Source organism: Phaseolus vulgaris, chromosome 2 (assembly GCF_051622355.1).
Source record: "Phaseolus vulgaris cultivar YP4 chromosome 2, ASM5162235v1, whole genome shotgun sequence".
NCBI lineage: Eukaryota > Viridiplantae > Streptophyta > Magnoliopsida > Fabales > Fabaceae > Phaseolus > Phaseolus vulgaris.
The window spans coordinates 23,371,060-23,378,949 of NC_143499.1; positions in this window are offsets into that span (position 1 = coordinate 23,371,060).

Sequence of the window (7,890 nt, forward strand, 5' to 3'; positions counted from 1 at the left end):
CAAAGCTCTTGCCATGCTCCTAGTGATTCGTTGGGCTTGGGCCCCTTGTTGGGCTTGGGCTTCATGGGCTTGAGCGTCCTCTACTTGGTTTCCATCATCTACCCTTTAGGATTGAGAGTAATATGTTTAAACTCTTATGTATTGAGGTGATATCTAAATATGATATTTTGTTCTTGCTTGATGATTGGTATTTTCATTTTATTTGTAATGCTGGTTTACCATGATCAAGATCCTTAGATTTGATTAGAAAGTACTTCTAAGTTTTTGACCCAAATGATAATGCTTAACATATTTGAATGCTAGGAATAGATTTATAATGTTTATTGCTATCAACATGTAATGCTAAGGATTTTTTATAAATATGTGAGGAATCAATATTTAGGAGACTCTCTTAATAATTTTATATGCGAGGAATCAATATAAATGACTTTTATATGGGCATCAACATAAATCAAAGGATAAAATGTTACCATGCTATTCAAAATACAAAATAGTACGAATGAACATCAATCCCAATATCCCCAATTGAACTAACAAACTCTTTGACTTACTTTCTTTACAATTCTTACAATCATGATAACAAATTCTCAACAAACTTTATTATTTTATTTTCTATTTAGTGAATCTTATACATGATTATTCAACCGTTCCTTGTGGGTTCGATATTCGTCCTTATGGACAAATTATTACTTTTGACGTAGTACATTTATCGTAAAAGAGTCATCAATATGTACTTTTTTTGGGACCCTGCATTACACTACATACTTAATGGTCAAGGTTACAATCCTTTCAGGCACTAGACTGGGCATAAGCACCATTCAGAATATGAGAAAGTTACCCCAAAGTGCTTATGCTTCAGCTAGGACCAAGCATTGTATTGAGCCAAACACCAAATTTTCTCTACGTCTACTTTACACTGCCTAAATATGATCATGTTCCTTTTTTTCCCGATTCCCCAAACTATTACCACCCAAATTCCTTTCCTGTAGTGTTTTATTTATTACTTAAATTGGTTAAGTGGTAGTGTAGAAAGCTATATTTTATCTTATTATGGTGCACTCAAATAACTCCCACCCATCCGTCACATTTTTTCCAATTTTTTTTGCTACTGTACATGTTAGTAGGAGGTGAGATATTATTTCGTCTTGCTCCTCACAAAGCACACAAACTAGAGCTTCTTTTGTTAGGATTTTCTCCAACATCACTCTCCACCCAAAATACAATGCACATGGAAGAGCTTTTAGGCTCCATGACAGTTTAAACATAGAACTAAACTGCCATGATAAATTACCTTGCAAGAGGTCATATGCACAACTCACAGAGTAGACCCCATCATCATTGGCTTTCCAACCCCATGCATCCTTTAAGCTTAGTATAGGGAAATGAATTTCTAAGATGTGCATAAGTTGCTGTGAGTGGTCGCTTTTCGATACTAGTCTGCCTCTCCTCCAAGATATATTTCATTCCTAGCAAGACTCCCTCCACTCCCCTATTGGTCCTATAGTTTTATCTTTTTGATTTGAAAACACTAGTACAAAACAACACATTAACGACAGTTAAAAAGGTCATATACAGACGGTTTGGGAACCGTCGTTATTTCAATGTCATTGTAAATAAGTTGTTTATAACAATGGTTCTAGAACCGTCGTTACAAAACAACATCAACGACACATGTAAAAAACTGTCGTCATTTTGTCAAAGAATGGGAAAATAAAAAAAATGCATTTCTAACGACGGTTCTAGGACGGAACCGCCGTTATAACCCTAAAAACAGACTTTTAAAGATAGTTCCATCTAGTCCGTCGTTATAAATGTATTTCTTGTTTAAAAATATTTTATTATTATATACACTATAATCTTGCATAAAATATCAAATTTCCAGAACAATAATACATGTAATATCATAATTTAAATATGAAAGTCTACATACAATAAATTAGTACATATAACATTCTACAAAAGTTCTATGTGATTTTAAACCCCAAATTTGAAAGTTTTTTTGTATTGAGGTATTACCTGATCCCAACCTTTATGAATTCCAGCTCGCACAATAGTCGACATTCACTGCATAACATAGTAACCGTACTCATAGTCAACCTTTATTAAATGAATGAATTAGAAACAATAAAGTGAGTGAACAAATATACTTTAAATACCTTAAGGTGCATCCAAGTGATTTTGTTTTGCACTTCCCTTCCCACTGAACGAGCACTGAAATAATAAAATTTCATGTTAGAACACATAACATTATGTAATATAATGTATGAGTAATAAATTTGTGAATGTAATATAATCATAATGGTTTGATAAATTTGTAATTTATACTAGGAAAAATCATGAAAAATTTCATAATTTTCTATCAAGTGAAAGTACAGAAACTAAAACCATAAAATATGTGAAATATACCTAAATAATACTTAAAAATAAAAAATAATAGTAAAAAGTGGATTTTTGGTGGACCCCAATCCCCTATGCTTATTGTCCACGTGATTCGTTATCTCGTTTCGAGCAACTTTCATTTTTTACGCGTCTCCATCCGACTTATCTGTCAAAAGTTATGACCGTTTGAAGTTTTTTCATGCTAATTTTTGGCAATTCCAAATCTATCACTCTTCTCCTTAATGTCAGGACTCCTCCATGAAATATCCATTAAATGAACTTCCCAAGAACCCTAAACTATTAACTAATCAACACATACATTCAAATATTTATTAAAAAGTTTAAAACCCTAAACCCTAAAAATATTAACTTTCTGGAGCCAAGTTCGCGATGGCAATGTGTGGTGGAGGTGTTGGCTTTGTGCGGAAGGTGTTTACGGCATGCGGAGGTGAAGGGTTAGTGCGCAGAGACGTAAGCAGTTGTTTGCTTGTGCGCACGGAGGAGAGAAAAAGACGTATGGCGACACGAGCGTTGGTGTTGGGGAGCTTTCAATGGTTGGCGGCGCGAGGGTGTAGGGTGCACGCTCGAAGACCTTGCGCAGAGAGAGGAGAGCTCGATAAACTATGCAAACGACAATTGATAGCTCAGTGGCGACAACTATGGAGTCGCAAGCGACGCTCAATGGAGAAGAAAAGTGCGACGATGTAGAAAAGAGTGAGCACGAGGGAGAAAAAGAGTGAGTGCGAGTGCGAGCTGGTGGGGTTTTGATTTATATTTAGTTTTATAACGATGGTCAATAGAGTAATCATCGTTCTTTTTGCTCCAAATTCATTTGTAATGACGGTTCATGTACTAACCATCGTTATTTTTCCCCAAATTCATTTGTAACTACGATTATAGCTATAATTGTCGTTATTTCTCACCTAAAATTAAAAAAATTACAGAATTGCCACCGCGCTTTTTGCTACGACAATTTTCTACTAAATTTCATTATTCTTAGTCATTATTTACAATTTTTGTACTAGTGCAAGAAATACATTATAAGGAACCTAATTGCTAATGGTAATGAGCCCACCCATTTTCACCTGATCACTAATGAAAAAATAATATTTTCTCATAATCCCATTTTTCATTGCCTCTTTACATGTTTTACATGCAACTCCCTACCACTTGGAGACATCCTTAATACAATTGGTCGAGATTAAATTCCTTCACAATCCATATCCATACTCTAAAACTTACTTCCAAAGCCTGTGATTTCCGGTACTTAATCTCCACTTTCATTTTGCTAGAAATAAGAGGTTAAATTTTTCTATATCTCTTACACCCAATTCACCTTCCTCCTTAGATTTACATATATTTATCCCACTTTATCCGTATATGCTTTTCCCTTCCTCCATTCCTCACCTCCATATGAAGTTTCTTTAAATTTTCATTATGTCTTTACAAACACTTTTTTAATGTTTTAAAAAAAGAATAAGTAGGACAAAGGTATAAGAGAAATAATTGCCTTAATTAAACGTATACGAGGAGCGAAAGATAACAATTTGCCTTTATTTAGCTTATTCTTTATTTTACTAACCACATAGTGCCAAAACTTCACTCTCCCAGGATTTTCCCTTAATATTTAAATGGAATATCTACGATTAAGAATAAATGAAAATTTTCGCATTACATTTCTACATCACGTTCATTTTCAATTAGGAAAATAAGAATTACTTTTGGTAATTATTAACTCTATTTTTTGTTTAGTTTGAGTTGATTCAACTTTCTATTTATTGAGTTCTTTCTTCTAGATTTTTTTTACTTGTTTTTTTAAACAAATTTTATCATCTCCCTCAAGCTAAGAGTAAACGTTTTTCATTCCTAGCTTGGACTTAAGTTGAGTGAAAGTAACTGGAGCAATATGCTTTGTGAAGATGTTGGCAATTTGTAGTGAAAATGGTATAAGAAGTAACTTGAGAAGTCCAGCGGTGATCTTTTCTCTGAAAATGTGGCACTCGATCTTAGTGTGCTTAGTGCGTTCATGAAAGACCAGATTGGAAGCAATTTGTATGACTAATTGGTTGTCACATAAGAGTGTGGCTGACTCAATGTATGGGATGCCCAAATCCTTTAGAAGGAAGGTAAGCCATTGTAATTCACATGTAGTTGTTGCAAGTGCTCTATACTCTACCTCAGATGAGCTCTTTGAGATAGTCTGTTTTTTTTTTTTTTTATTTCCACGAGATGAGAGACTCTCCCAAGAAGATTGAAACACCAGTTACTGATTTTCTGGTTTCTGGATAGGTTGCCCAATCAGAGTCACTATTCCCACGAAGTTGCATGGAGCTGTTGCGGTTGAAGAAAATGCCTGAGTTAGGATTGCCTTTGAGATACCTTAAGATGCGAAAGGCAGCCTGTTGATGAGCTTTAGTGGGAGAAGAAAGGAACTGACTGAGATTGTTGACATCAAAAGCTATATCAGGTCTTGTGTTTATGAGATAGATAAGTCTATTGATCAATCTGCAATAGGTTGACGATTTTGTCTCAGTTAGAGGAATGTCTTCAAAAGAGATTAATCGAGAGGAATGTGTCATGGGGGTTGGCATTGGAGCAAAGTCTAACATCCCTGTTTCATGGAGAAGATCCAAGACATACTTGTGTTGACTAAGATGTAGACCACTACTGTTGCGGGCAACTTCAAGACCTATAAAATATGTAAGATCACCAACATTCTTTATCTTGAAGTGTTGATTCAGTAAAGTAATGATATTATTAATCTCCTCGATGTTGTTGCCAGTGAGTACAAGATCATCAACATAAACAAGGATAATAATTAGTTTATTGTTAACATGTTTAAGAAAAAGGGAGTGATCAGTAGAAGACAATATATAATGATGAGAAAGAAGAAAAGAAGACAATTTAGCATACCATTGTCTGCCAGCTTGGTGAAGGCCATAAAGAGTCCTTTGAAGTTTGCAGACATGTTGGGGTGTATGAAGAGATAAACTAGGTGGTGGTTGCATGAAAACTTCTTCATGAAGATCGTCGTGTAAAAAGGCGTTATTAACGTCTAATTGTTTTAGACTCCAGTTATTGGCAGTAGCCACTGCGCGCAGAAGTCTAAGGGTGGTAAAATTTGTTACAGGAGCAAAGGTGTCAAGGAAGTCAAGGCCTTCGAGTTGAGTATAACCCTTGGCCACTAGACGGACCTTGTAACGGTCAAGCGTGCAATCAAATTTATGTTTAACTTTATAGGCTCATTTACAACCGATTGATGTCTTTCTTGGTGGAAGAGGAGTAAGCTGACATGTGTGATTGGCGTTAAGGACATCAAACTCTTCATTCATTGCTTGTGTCCAACAATCATGTTTCGATGTCTCATATTATAGGTTATAGGTTTGAGGTTCCGTGTGTGAAGATAAAGACAAAGTTACTCTTTTAAAATCAGGTGATGATACAATTGCTTTGATGAATGATGAAGAATCATGTGAGAGGAATGATGAAGAACCGCCTGAAGAACCCTTGCAATCACAAAGCCAAACACGTAATGTTGTGGAACTTTATATGTGAACAGAGAAAAAATAGGGGAAGAACTGAACCCTAATGGAAAGGAAAGGAGAAAAATGATTGAGAAAAGAAAGAGAATTAAATTGAATTGAATTTGGTTCAACGTATTTGATAATTAGATTGGTGCATCTATAAAAAAAAATAAAAAATACAAAGAGTAACAAGTCAAAAAAACAAACAAAACAAACTTTATCACCCATTACCAGTTTTTGTTTTATTAACATTAGTACTATCGAAGTGTTATTATAACTTTTTTATTCCTCACACTATTTTAACTAATATATATATATATAAATATATATTTATCAAACTTTCTTTGTAATCCATTCTAATTATAAAAGATCTTAAATTTGATATACATATATGAGAGAAAAAAATGAAAATAAACAATTTACAAATTTTGTGACATACTTCTCTAATAATGATGAAAATAAGATGAAAGAAAATTGAAGTAAAGAAATAATGTAAAGTATTTGTGAGAGTTGATTTGGCGCGCGTGATTGTGTAAAGTAGGGTTTGTGTATGTAGGGAGCAGTGAAGCCGTATCCTGGTTGGGCAGTGTTGTGGTCTTAAGTGACTGACAACTTGTACGGTAAGTTTACTGATTCTTTATCTTATGCTTCAGCTTTATCTTTCTCTGACCATTTTATGGCGTTAGCTATCTATGCAAAGTAAGGTGTAGATGACCTGACAGACATTCATAGTGATATGATATGAGCACCATTGCAGCACAATAAGAAAAAGAGAAAGCAGAAGAAATGAGATTCAGAAACCATGGACTCTGCAACTAGGAGAGTATATATTTTGAAGTTTGAACCCACTTCCAAAATACGCCATTTCATATAATATTCTTCTCCTCCTTCCATTTTCTTTCTTTCATTTTTACTAATCTTCTCTTGGCTGTTCATAATTAATGGTACATTTCCATCACTCTTACCCCTGCATGCCCTTTCTACACTTTATTCCATTTCCATCATCACCCAACTATAGTAATATCTGCTTATTCCCCATAGTAGATATCGATTCTCATCATCAACCACACCAAACTCAGCAAACTTATTTTTTTAAGTCTTTAAACACAATTGACAATATTCCCTCGAATGATTTATATACATGATTTTATTTTATAAAGAAATACTCAATGTTTCGTATATAAAGATTCTACGTCAATTAAAAATAATAATATTTTATAATATATAAATAACTGTAAATTTTAGGTTACTAGTTATCAAAACTGCACATGTGCTAGTTTTGAGTGAGAGGAATATAAAGTTTTTTATAAAGGATGAAACACCTCTAAGTACTTCTTTTATATTTGCTGATAAAAAAAATAACTATAAATTTTATCTTTGTAATTAATTTAATAAAATAAACTTAAAACTTATTTTTAATATAATATCAAAATTATTTAAAACTTCTGTTAAGTCAATTTAAAATTTACTTCTTTATAATATAAATATTGTGATAAAGATTCATTTACATAAGTTAAAATAGTTTGAAGTTTAAACCCTAATATGTTCATAATCTTAGTTTAAAAGTATTTTTTTTTCTTTCTTTAGACTAATTATACAGTGAATTTTGTCTTGAAATTTAGTTTAAAGTAAAAAGAATGAATGATTACTTTTAATTTACAGAAAATAAATTTAAATTTAAGTTTGGAAACTTTTTACTAAAAACAGTATGTTTTACGGTTAGAGTGAACAATTTTTTTTCAAGAAAATTTCTAACAAAGAAAACTAAAATAAATAAGTTTTTCATTAATTAAGTTATAACTTATGCGCATATTTTTAAAAAATTATACAAAATAACTTCTACAAATTGAATTATGCAGGTTATGAAAAAATATATTTTATTTTCTTATTTTTTTTAAAAAATTTATGAACCAAGTTTTAGTGTGTAGTGTAACAGTATAAATAAAAATAAAAATGAAAATAAAGAAGCAGAACCGTTGTCCCCTGT